The 12419-nt window shown below is 36.7% G+C and overlaps 1 pseudogene; it reads left to right on the top strand.

Annotated features, from left to right (window-relative positions):
* Positions 1-4121: 4121 nt before the first annotated feature.
* LOC112204198 (heterogeneous nuclear ribonucleoprotein A1-like) lies at positions 4122-5275 on the top strand (annotated as a pseudogene).
* The last annotated feature ends 7144 nt before the right edge of the window (positions 5276-12419 follow it).

Genomic DNA, 12419 nt, shown 5'->3' with positions numbered 1-12419 from the left:
CACCCTCATGAACCAAACACCTCCCACCAGGCTCACCTCCCAACATTGCCACCTTGTGAATCAAATTTCAACATGGATTTTGGAGAGCACAAATATCCAAACGATAGAACCTTCCTTTTTTGTTGGATAAATGCCTTATTAATAAATTTCTAAATTGGATTTCTTGGATAATTCCTACATTTTCTCTATTGATTTTCTTCAGGTTTCATTTTCTTTCATTATTCCATCTATAACACAGTTAGCCTTTACTCCTTGGTTCCTTCTACCCATCTACAGGCAAGCTCAAACTAGCATAACAGAGTTTAAATACTAGTTGACCCTTTGATTTGGTTTTGTTAGAAATCCAACTCAGTGTCCATTTTCACTAAAGCACAGAGCCAATAACTTGCTAAATATGATTGGTTTTACATCTAGAAATGTTCTTAAGTTCCTTCTCTCTTTCTTTCCTCTGCTATTTCTTTATATCAGATATAATTTCTAGTCACTTAGACAATTACAATTTCCTAAAACTAGCCTTATTACATCCACTTTATACTTCTTCAGTCTTTCTATTAAGTTTACTGTTCATATTTTCTCAAATATAAAAACAACACATATTTAGGTACTATTTTTATGTGCTTGATATTTGCTGATCACACATTAGTGTTTAGAATTAACGTTACATGATCTCCACCCTCATGGACATTAATCAAAACAGATTAGATAATATCACATTCTTCTCCAAATATTCCAACCTGCTTTTGTATTTTAGTAAACAATGGTCTCTTTCATTCAAATGTTAGGCCCTAAAAGGTAGCAACCCAGCTTGTGACCATTTATCTTTGTATAAACCAGAGATGCTAACTCACTTTCTTGCACATAGCAAGTGTGCAGTTTACCTTATTAAGAATATAAAAATGTTTTGCTATCCTTAAAATAATAATGGCAAATTGGAGCATATGATTTTTGAAAAAGATCATAGCACTGTTTATGTCTCATCACTTATAAAGCAGATAATAATTTTAACTTATTACCACTGTACTCAAGTAAAAATTATTTCATATTTGTCAAGTATTACTCAAAATACACATAAAATAATGCATTTTTGTATAGGATCCATACTGATTACAGAAATATACTCATGGAGGTTAAAGAAAAAATAAAAAGTTAGAAAAGGCATCCACACGTTTTAGATAACTAATGTAATATTTAATTAATCATCTTGTCTTTCCTTTCAGTTTATGATATAACCATTATTTTCCAAACTTTATTTTAACAGATTTTTTCTCTCTCTCCAACAAAACTGCATTTATATCTCTATGATTTAAATAGATAAATGAAGATGACTTATTGAAGAAAAAGAGTCCCCAGAACTTTGTTCAATGACCCACCCCCAAGAAGCACCTATGGTACTTCTGTAGAGCTCTAGACAATGAAAGACCATTTTTAAAAGTAATTCTCTAAGGAAAATCTGGCATGGCAGATTTGTGATTAAGCCTTATTTGGGGGGAATGGGGATGGGTGCATGCATAGGTATGTTCAGCTGTAAAGGAACCATCCATAGTGTACATTTTTACTGCATAGGAATAACCATTTAGGCAAACATGAATACCCCTGCACAATTTTAGTGATTCAAAAGATAGCACAGAAGTTGCAGTCAATGGCATATCAGGTTGCTCATGAGAATATTTTTGAATGCCCTGTATGGTTGCATATACTTACATAAGTTGTTTTATATAAATAACTGTAATTAAGTTGCTTAAGTAGAGACAAGTGGCTAACAATCAGTGCTTTCAAAAGGAAAAAGAGAAAGAAAATGAGACAAAACAAAATCTGATTTCTTACAAACAGTGATGCCAACCTAAGAATGACTCAGGGACAGATTAAAAGCAAATAAGAGACCTGCATCATTATCAAAAAATTAGATGAACACTGAGGGGCATGTAAGTTTAGTTCAAGGGTCTTAGACCTAGAAGTAAAATGGATGCCCTCAAAGTCAAGGTTAGTGTTTGTTTGTTTTGGTTTGCTTTTTTGGTGGATGGGTGGAATGATATTAGTATTGTGATAGACAATTTGTCTCTTTGGTTTATGTTCCTAACTTTAAATAGGGGACACCTATGATTATATCAGAAATAGATGGTTGGGATGAGAATAATGTATGAAAAAATGTGTAAAGCTCTGTTAAGAAATAGTTGGGATGCAAGGCTGGTTCAACATACGTAAATCAATAAACATAATCCAGCATATAAACAGAACCAACGACAAAAACCATATGATTATCTCAATAGATGCAGAAAAGGCCTTTGCCAAAATTCAACAACACTTCATGCTAAAAGCTCTCAATAAATTAGGCATTGATGGGATGTATCTCAAAATAATAAGAGCTATCTATGACAAACTCACAGCCAATATCATACTGAATGGACAAAAACTGGAAGCATTCCCTTTGAAAACTGGCACAAGACAGGGATGCCCTCTCTCACCACTCCTATTCAACATAGTGTTGGAAGTTCTGGCCAGGGCAATCAGGCATGAGAAGGAAATAAAGGGTATTCAAGTAGGAAAAGAGGAAGTCATATTGTCCCTGTTTGCAGATGACATGATTGTATATCTAGAAAACCCCATCGTCTCAGCCCAAAATCTCCTTAAGCTGATAGGCAACTTTAGCAAAGTCTCAGGACACAAAATCAATGTGCAAAAGTCACAAGCATTCTTATACACAAATAACAGACAAACAGAGAGCCAAATCATGAGTGAACTCCCATTCACAATTGCTTCAAAGAGAATAAAATACCAGGAATCCAACTTACGAAGGATGTGAAGGACCGCAATAAACATACGTGTGCATGTGTCTTTATAGCAGCATGATTTACAATCCTCTGGGTATATACCCAGTAATGGGATGGCTGGGTCAGATGGTATTTCTAGTTCTAGATCCCTGAGGAATCACCACACTGACTTCTACAATGGTTGAGCTAGTTTACAGTCCCACCAACAGTGTAAAATTGTTCCTATTTCTCCACATCCTCTCCAGCACCTGTTGTTTCCTGACTTTTTAATGATTGCCATTCTAACTGGTGTGAGATGGTATCTCATTGTGGTTTTGATTTGCATTTCTCTGATGGCCAGCGATGGTGAGCATTTTTTCATGTGTTTTTTGGCTGCATAAATGTCTTCTTTTGAGAAATGTCTGTTCATGTCCTTCACCCACTTTTTGATGGGGTTGTTTGTTTTTTTCTTGTCAATTTGTTTGAGTTCATTGTAGATTCTGGATATTAGCCCTTTGTCAGATGAGTAGGTTGCGAAAATTTTCTCCCATTTTGTAGGTTGCCTGTTCACTCTGATGGTAGTTTCTTTTGCTGTGCAGAAGCTCTTTAGTTTAATTAGATCCCATTTGTCAATTTTGTCTTTTGTTGCCATTGCTTTTGGTGTTTTAAACATGAAGTCCTTGCCCATGCCTATGCCCTGAATGGTATTGCCTAGGTTTTCTTGTAGGGTTTTTATGGTTTTAGGTCTAATATTTAAGTCTTTAATCCATCTTGAATTAATTTTTGTATAAGGTGTAAGGAAGGGATTCTGTTTCAGCTTTCTACATATGGCTAGCCAGTTTTCCCAGCACCAGCCAACCCAAATGTCCAACAATGATAGACTGGATTAAGAAAATGTGGCACATATACACCATGGAATACTATGCAGCCATAAAAAAGGATGAGTTCATGTCCTTTGTAGGGACATGGATGAAGCTGGAAACCATCATTCTCAGCAAACTATCACAAGGACAAAAAACCAAATACCACATGTTCTCACTCACAGGTGGGAATTGAACAATGAGAACAATTTCCCATTGTTCAATGGGAAATTGAACAATGGACACAGGAAGAAGAACATCACACACCGGGGTCTGTTGTGGGGTGGGGGGAGGGGGGAAGGATAGCGTTAGGAGATATACCTAATGTAAATGACGAGTTAATGGGTGCAGCACACCAACATGGCACATGTATGCATATGTAACAAACCTGCACATTGTGCACATGTACCCTAGAACTTAAAGTATAATAAAATATATATATATATATAAAAATTTCTAAAGTCTCATGAGGAAGTACAGACATTCGCAGAATCATTTAAGATTGTCCGCTTTCTGCCCGTGGACGCCGCCGAAGAAGCATCGTTAAAGTCTCTCTTCACCCTGCCGTCATGTCTAAGTCAGAGTCTCCTGAAGAGCCCGAACAGCTGAGGAAGCTCTTCATTGGAGGGTTGAGCTTTGAAACAACTGATGAGAGCCTGAGAAGCCATTTTGAGCAATGGGGAAGCTCACGGACTGTGTGGTAATTAGAGATCCAAACACCAAGCGCTCCAGGGGCTTTGGGTTTCTCACATATGCCACTGTGGAGGAGGTGGATGCAGCTATGAATGCAAGGCCACACAAGGTGGATGGAAGAGTTGTGGAACCAAAGAGAGCTGTCTCCAGAGAAGATTCTCAAAGACCAGGTGCCCACTTAACTGTGAAAAAGATATTTGTTGGTGGCATTAAAGAAGACACTGAAGAACATCACCTAAGAGATTATTTTGAACAGTATGGAAAAATTGAAGTGATTGAAATCATGACTGACCGAGGCAGTGGCAAGAAAAGGGGCTTTGCCTTTGTAACCTTTGACGACCATGACTCCGTGGATAAGATTGTCATTCAGAAATACCATACTGTGAATGGACACAACTGTGAAGTTAGAAAAGCCCTGTCAAAGCAAGAGATGGCTAGTGCTTCATCCAGCCAAAGAGGTCGAAGTGGTTCTGGAAACTTTGGTGGTGGTCATGGAGGTGGTTTTGGTGGGAATGACAACTTCGGTCATGGAGGAAACTTCAGTGGTCATGGTGGCTTTGGTGGCAGCCATGGTGGTGGTGGATATGGTGGCAGTGGGGATGGCTATAATGGATTTGGTAATGATGGAAGCAATTTTGGAGGTGGTGGAAGCTGCAATGATTTTGGCAATTACAACAATCAGTCTTCAAATTTTGGACCCATGAAGGGAGGAAATTTTGGAGGCAGAAGCTCTGGCCCCTATGGCGGTGGAGGCCAATACTTTGCAAAACCATGAAACCAAGGTGGCTATGGCGGTTCCAGCAGCAGCAGTAGCTATGGCAGTGGCAGAAGATTTTAATTAGGAAACAAAGCTTAGCAGGAGAGGAGAGCCAGAGAAGTGACAGGGAAGCTACAGGTTACAACAGATTTGTGAACTCAGCCAAGCACAGTGGTGGCAGGGCCTAGCTGCTACAAAGAAGACAAGTTTTAGACAAATACTCATGTGTATGGGCAAAAAACTCGAGGACTGTATTTGTGACTAGTTGTATAACAGGTTATTTTAGTTTCTGTTCTGTGGAAAGTGTAAAGCATTCCAACAAAGGGTTTTAATGTAGATTTTTTTTTTGCACCCATGCTGTTGATTGCTAAATGTAATAGTCTGATCGTGACGCTGAATAAATGTCTTTTTTTTAAATGTGCTGTGTAAAGTTAGTCTACTCTGAAGCCATCTTGGTAAATTTCCCCAACAGTGTGAAGTTAGAATTCCTTCAGGGTGATGCCAGGTTCTATTTGGAATTTATATACAACCTGCTTGGGTGGAGAAGCCATTGTCTTCGGAAACCTTGGTGTAGTTGAACTGATAGTTACTGTTGTGACCTGAAGTTCACCATTAAAAGGGATTACCCAAGCAAAATCATGGAATGGTTATAAAAGTGATTGTTGGCACATCCTATGCAATATATCTAAGTTGAATAATGGTACCAGATAAAATTATAGATGGGAATGAAGCTTGTGTATCATCCATTATCATGTGTAATCAATAAACGATTTAATTCTCTTGAAAAAAAAAAAAAGATTGTCCTAGCCGCTTATGAAAAGTCTTGGATTAAATCCATCACCCTGTAGGCATGAGAGATTTTAAAAAGTTGGTTAGAGAAAGCAGGATGAATTGATACCAAAATTACATCAAATACAAGTATCAAAATTTTACCACTGGTGGATATGAAAAATATAAAGCAGGATAATACCTCTTACAATCTGACCCAGAGATCTTTGCTATCAATGCTAACTGATCAATATCTAATGATATTAACTGGGAAAAAAAGTAGTTCCTAGAATTTAGAGAATATCTCATTTCTACCGTAGGAGAATATTCCACTCATTCAGGAAGAAAACATTACAACTGACCTATCTACTTTCTTTATTGACAGTCTTAATCCTGGAAAGGTAGATTTATTTAGAAAACAGAAGATTCGAGGCAGAGTATCCTTCTATCTGAGTTACAAGAGCTTGCTGAACACTTTAGACCTATTTTGATTTAGAATGAAACAAAAATAAGCTCTTATGAATAGCTCTTCTGATTAAGCATTTGGGTAAATGTATGCACAAGTACACATCTGAAACTGTATAGATAAATACCTGTAGCTATCATAAAGAAAAGGATCACCGAAAAAACAATTACCCTGCTTTCATTTGAAAAACAGAATCAAAACAGACAAAGAACACATTTTATCTGACAGAAGGAAATTTTTGCCTTTCTGGTCAGCCCACAATTTCCCTTAATAAAAAAGGGGAATCTTTATATGCAATTGCAAATACAAAATGTTGTATTTCTATTTTATACTTGTCTAACCTCTCAACCATAAACTTTGTTACTTTTCTGTCATTTGCCCTTGCAACAGCAAACAGAATTTAGACGTAGGGATCTCAAATGACCTTCAGATTCTGCATTTGTCTTAGTACTTCCTGCATCTCTGGGCTTTCTCACTAGTTGACATGTTTTATTGTCTGGTGAATCTTTTGGAATAGACCTATTTTGTAAACAGTGTACTACAATTAAATATAAAGTAGAAGGCCTTTTCTTGGAATATTCAGAAAAATATTCCTGTACTATCATTTACTGATGTCATAGACTGATCATTTACTATCTGATATCTTTCCCTACCGGTATCTCAGACCTCACATCTGTTCACAGTATGATCTGGTTCAAAGAAAGAAAGTGTGGAGCATAGCAGTCAACTCTGAAAGGTCTCAACTGATTTGACTATTCCTTTGCTGAAACTGCCCAGTACTCATTTAAATAGGAGACCATTGAAGGATGACAGCCTATTGTCTCTGTCTCTGCCTCCTTCTTTCACAAGTATTGAAGTGTTTTTTGTTTTTTGTTGTTGTTGTTGTTGTTCATTTTCGTTTTTTGTTTTTTTTTTCTCAATGACTAGAAAGTTATTCTTAACATGTCCTGGCTAATTACCAAAAGCAAACGACAACAAAAACAAACCAAAAAATAACCTTAGGGAATTGCTCCATCACATAGGATACTGTCGACAATGGATCCTTAGTTCTTAGAAACTGGCTAGCCATATACATATTCTGACAAAAACTATCACATCTAAATTTTTGCCCTGGATAGAATTATTAAAGATGGTATTCTGTAACATCAGAGTCCCTTTATAATTGCCTTAATCTTGAACTTCTGATTATTATGAATCTCTCTTTCTATTTGTACATGAAAGATCATGCTAACATTTAGGGTTCTATCTCAATAGGACAGTACAAATCAGAGATCCATTGTTCATGGACCTTTTACGAATAGCCTACCCTTTGATTTATGCACAATTGCAGCAGCCTCCAAATGAACTGAGGCTTCTTCACACTTAAATCTTAAGATATCCCAGATCTTCTTAAGTCCCTCATTTGATTCAAACATATTCCTGCTCCTAGACTGACCTCCTCCGAAATCCTGCTCCTCCCTCCTACACACATTTATCTCCTTTGCTCCGAGATCCTAAATGTCACCAACCATTTTCCCCTCACAGTGGATGGTAGACCTTGGGACAGTCATGCACTTGTCATAAATTTTCCCGGCTTCTAACTTCAGTGAAATTCCTTTAGAAAACTCTGGTTTATAATTTATTTTTGATGATTTCTATATGAACATAGAACAAGGAGGTTTTATAAGCTAGGTTTGTAATTATAACCCACTTAGAGTTGCTTGAACTCAAACTTCTTTCAGAAGCCAAATCCACAGTAGTTTTTCAGATCATAGCTTTTACTATAGCCGTCTAGAGAGCAGAAAGCAAATGTCTGCACAGACAGCAGATATTCCTTTTAAGTGGGTAATGATCTTCTTACGCTCTATAAGCAACACAGCTTCTTAATTGCGGCTAGTGCCCCCATTAAATATGACAACTACACAGAAGCCCTACTAGATTCTTCCTCCAAAAGAATTGATTGCCAGTGTGAGACACATACTGTAAAGCAGACTCGGAAGCAAACGGTATTGTTTTAGATAATTACTATACAAAGCAAGTTTTTTTTTAAACACATTCAAGCTATCCACAAAGTTCAAGAATCAAAGCCGAAACAAACTCTTCATTATTGGCATTAAGTCTTGAGTCCACTCTATTCTAAGCACCTTGTCCTCCAATGTCATAACGGAAAAGATCTTATTGTTTGCTCCACTCACATGGTTTCTGGTAGCAGGAAGATGATTTCTTGATCTGCCATTAGATCCTAAATTGAGTCTCAAAAATGTTTTCTTTCCACCATTGAATGCAAATTTTAAAGACTATAATAAATAAGCATTGGTAGAAAATTTTAAATAAGATTGCAAAATATGCCCTTGGTGTGGGTTCCCACAATCCTAAGAAACAAATTGGACATGAATTAGAGATAAAACCTATAGGCCTTTAGAGAATCTAAAATGGGTTTATATAAACACCACCTCTTTCCTGTTTCTACAATTTAAATCTGCTTTCTGGTTGGTGAAATTTCTTTCCTTGCCATAGAGCAATTCTTCCGGCAAAAGAAAGTCAACATGTAAACTTAGTATTTCCCACTTGTAAAATATTTGCCCATATGTTCAGTGAGGGAGGAACCTAATTATTTTAGAAAGATACTAAAGAAAATTCTCTAAGGCTCTGTCCTTCAGCCAGAAGTGCCCCGTCCCTCAAGTTCTCAAGTTCTCATGGGAATTTCTCAGAGAAAGTTCCTCAAGTTCTCAGAGAAAATAGAAAAAAAAAATACGACATTTTTAGAAGAAAATTTGCAAAACTATTTAAACAACTTGCCTTGTGAAAAGCTTTCATGTCTATTATTGACTTCAATAGAAAAATCTTAGATTACTTCCAGGTGAATTGATTATGCAACCAGAGATCTCACCTCCATCTTTGACTCTGCTCTTACAGACAAACATGTTAAAATTTGTAGGGATTTAATGCAGTATTACCAATAATATCATCAACGTGTCCTGGTAGCTTTTACCTAGAAAAAACTGCATAAATCTTTGCCTGATCTTTAGCTCAAAAACCTGATTTACTGGAAATACTACCAATGCAAGACTAATATTGAACCTCATTGGAAGGCACTTTAACAGTTACTGTTAACCACAAAGAGTGCAGTGAAATTCCAGGAAATCAACTTTTGGTTTAATGTTTTCCACTTGCAAAGATGTCATACACCCACCTGCTAGACTTCCATGTCAAAGGGAGATCTAAGACTATCTCATGGCACTCCAGAAGTAGTCAACATCATGAAGGAACCAGCTTTCCAAGAACCTCAGATCAAACAGAAGCCTATTGATAATTGTAACTCTACCCAACACATTTGGATCAAGATTTCTCAAGTGACAGAAATCACCAGTTCTGTACTCTGTTGTATGTATGTGTTTTCCCGCCTTTTGAAGCTATTATTTCCACTGTATTGCTTTAAGAAATTTTATTGCTAAGATGAGATTTTCAATGTTTTATCCTCTAACCTTTATTCTATGCATTAATAAAAAGTATAAACAAAGTTTTTGCAAATCTGTAGATTTGAACTTCCCTTCTCTACTGATTCAAGGTGGGGACAGTAACTATTCCCCTACCTAACACCAACAGGAGCAGAATCTTGAGTACAAGCTATTGGCCAAGGCCTTCTGATGATACTTACTAATATTTGTTATTTCCATTACCTGAGGCTGAGTTTTCTTAAGAATGTTAAGGTTTCTTTCCAGCCACTCATTGATACATTATTGAAACACAATTACAAAGACAAAAGTCCTAAGAAGCCACAATGGCAGTTATCAACAGTGAATTCTTGACTGTAATCATCAGCAGACTTGAAGTTCTGTACAAACCAAGGTGTAGCTGAGTAAGGGCACTCAGTCTCGCTGTTAACGAAGGGAGATTCCCACTGTGGCCCTCCCATTGCCTTGACATCTGCAGCTTCTTCTCACCATTTTTGCACCTGATCCCAACTCTATCAACTACTCTCCCCAGACCTCTCGCTAAAATCAAGTTGCACAAATACTGGTTGCTAAACCACTAGAACAACTCTTCCTCATCCAAAAATCATTCTTGACCAACTATTCCTGATACTAACTGAACATTTGCTAAAGGTTTATAAAATTCTCTCCTTCTTCCCTAAGTTATAATACTCCCTCAGAGTTCTAATACTTCAGCACTCTGAATGAATGTTTATGTTTGGCAGTGCTATTGAATTCCTCCCTACATTAGTAGTGCAAGAATTTATTCAAATTGTTACATTTTTATATAGTTGCATTTCCATTCATTCCATTTTTTTATTATTACCAATCAGTTAAATGAGACCTTCCTTACCTATTTTTAATAAACCTCATTTTGCCCAAAATAACTTTATGTATTTGTTATATTTTATTCTTTATCCTTTCCAGTGTCTGTGATGATTTTCACTATATATATATATATAGCGTATATATATACACTATATATTTTGAAGTATATATATATATATACATACTTCAAAAGTCACTTTATTTATACCCACAGACACAAATGTATGTATGTGTATGGGCGTATATATATGTGTGTATGTGCATGTGTGTGTGTGTTTGTGTGGAGGGGGCAGGAGAGAGGGAGGAGAGAGATTTTCTTTATATATTTTCCCAAGTATTGCTGGGGTTCCTCATAAAGCAAAGAATGTAGCCTATACTATCAGTCATGGTGTATCCACTAAATTGGCAATCTCTACACGAGGAATTTCCAATAACCAGAAAACATGGATTTGAGAAACAATGGGTCATGTGGGAAAGGGCTTTCCCCATTCTATTATTTGTAGATGAGAGTTAATATTGCAAGCATCTCATTTTTTATTTATGATTATGAATAGAGCATATGTATGAGTTACTTAAATGTGGGAAAAAAGGCATGGATAGGATCATGGCAGAATTAAAGAAGTAGAATAATGCCACAACCATTTTTGAGAACTTATTAAAAACAATAAACTCTCTTCAAAAATATGCATGTGAATACTATGTACACCTAAAATTTACATACAGCTTTAGAGAATTTCTCAGACTTTTAAAAGTCAGTTCACAAATATCTAGGTATCCATAAGAATGTACTACTTTTATTTTACCTAGAAGAGCCAGCAGATATTTACGTTTGTACTGTGCTTTTGTTTTAAATGCAGTTGCCTTGCAAGCTCATTTTTTTCCCCTGGGCTGACAACAACTGAGTAGTTTAAACAAGTGACACCAAGAAAATGGCCTATGTGTCTTCACTTCAAATGATTCAAATAATATTGCAATGAATATTTATGGATACTCCCCAGAAATAATGGCACTATCACACAAAGCTATTTGTTTTAGTGTTCTCCTGTGTACATTTGGGCAGAGATTGATGAAAGACTATAGTTGATCTAAACAGAGAGATCGTTTATATAAAACCATCCTGTAAAAATATCAGGGTGCATATTTAGAAGTCCACATTTACTAATTAAGTCGCATGGAAGGTTTTCAATGATCTGGTGTGTAATATTTCCAGTTCTGCTTTAGAAATAAGGAAAATTGCTGGGCATGGTGGCTCATGCCTGTAATCCCAGCACTTTGGGAGGCCAAGGCGGGACGATCACGAGGTCAGGAGATCGAGACCATGGTGAAACCCTATCTCTGCTAAAAATACAAAAAAAAATTAGCTGGGCATGATGGCGGACGCCTGCAGTCCCAGCTACTCGGGAGGCTGAGGCAGGAGAATGACTTGAACCCGTGAGGCGGAGCTTGCAGTGAACCGAGATTGCGCCACTGCACTCCAGCCTGGGCGACAGAGTGAGACTCCATCTCAAAAAAAAAAAAAAAGAAAAAGAAAAAAAAAAGAAAAAGAAAAAAAAGAGAAAGAAATAAGGAAAATTGTGAATAATAAAAGAAATCCAAACTGAGCCCCTCTCACCTATCTTTATCACTTAATTATCCTGATGTTTTATTTTGACCATGTCAGTTATAAGCACAGGTACTAGCATACCTCATTTTATTGTGCTTTGTATTATTGAATTTTTCAGGTTTTGTGGATTTTTTCTTTTTGACAAATTGAAGGTTGTGATAAGCCTGGGTCAAGCAAGAGCATGGGCGCCATTTTTTCAGCAGCATGTGCTCATTTGTGTCTCTGTGTCACAATTTTGATAATTT

Source organism: Pan troglodytes, chromosome 7 (assembly GCF_028858775.2).
Source record: "Pan troglodytes isolate AG18354 chromosome 7, NHGRI_mPanTro3-v2.0_pri, whole genome shotgun sequence".
Lineage (NCBI taxonomy): Eukaryota > Metazoa > Chordata > Mammalia > Primates > Hominidae > Pan > Pan troglodytes.
The sequence above is the reverse complement of the archived record's forward strand: the minus strand, read 5'-3'. Positions and strand labels throughout refer to the sequence as shown.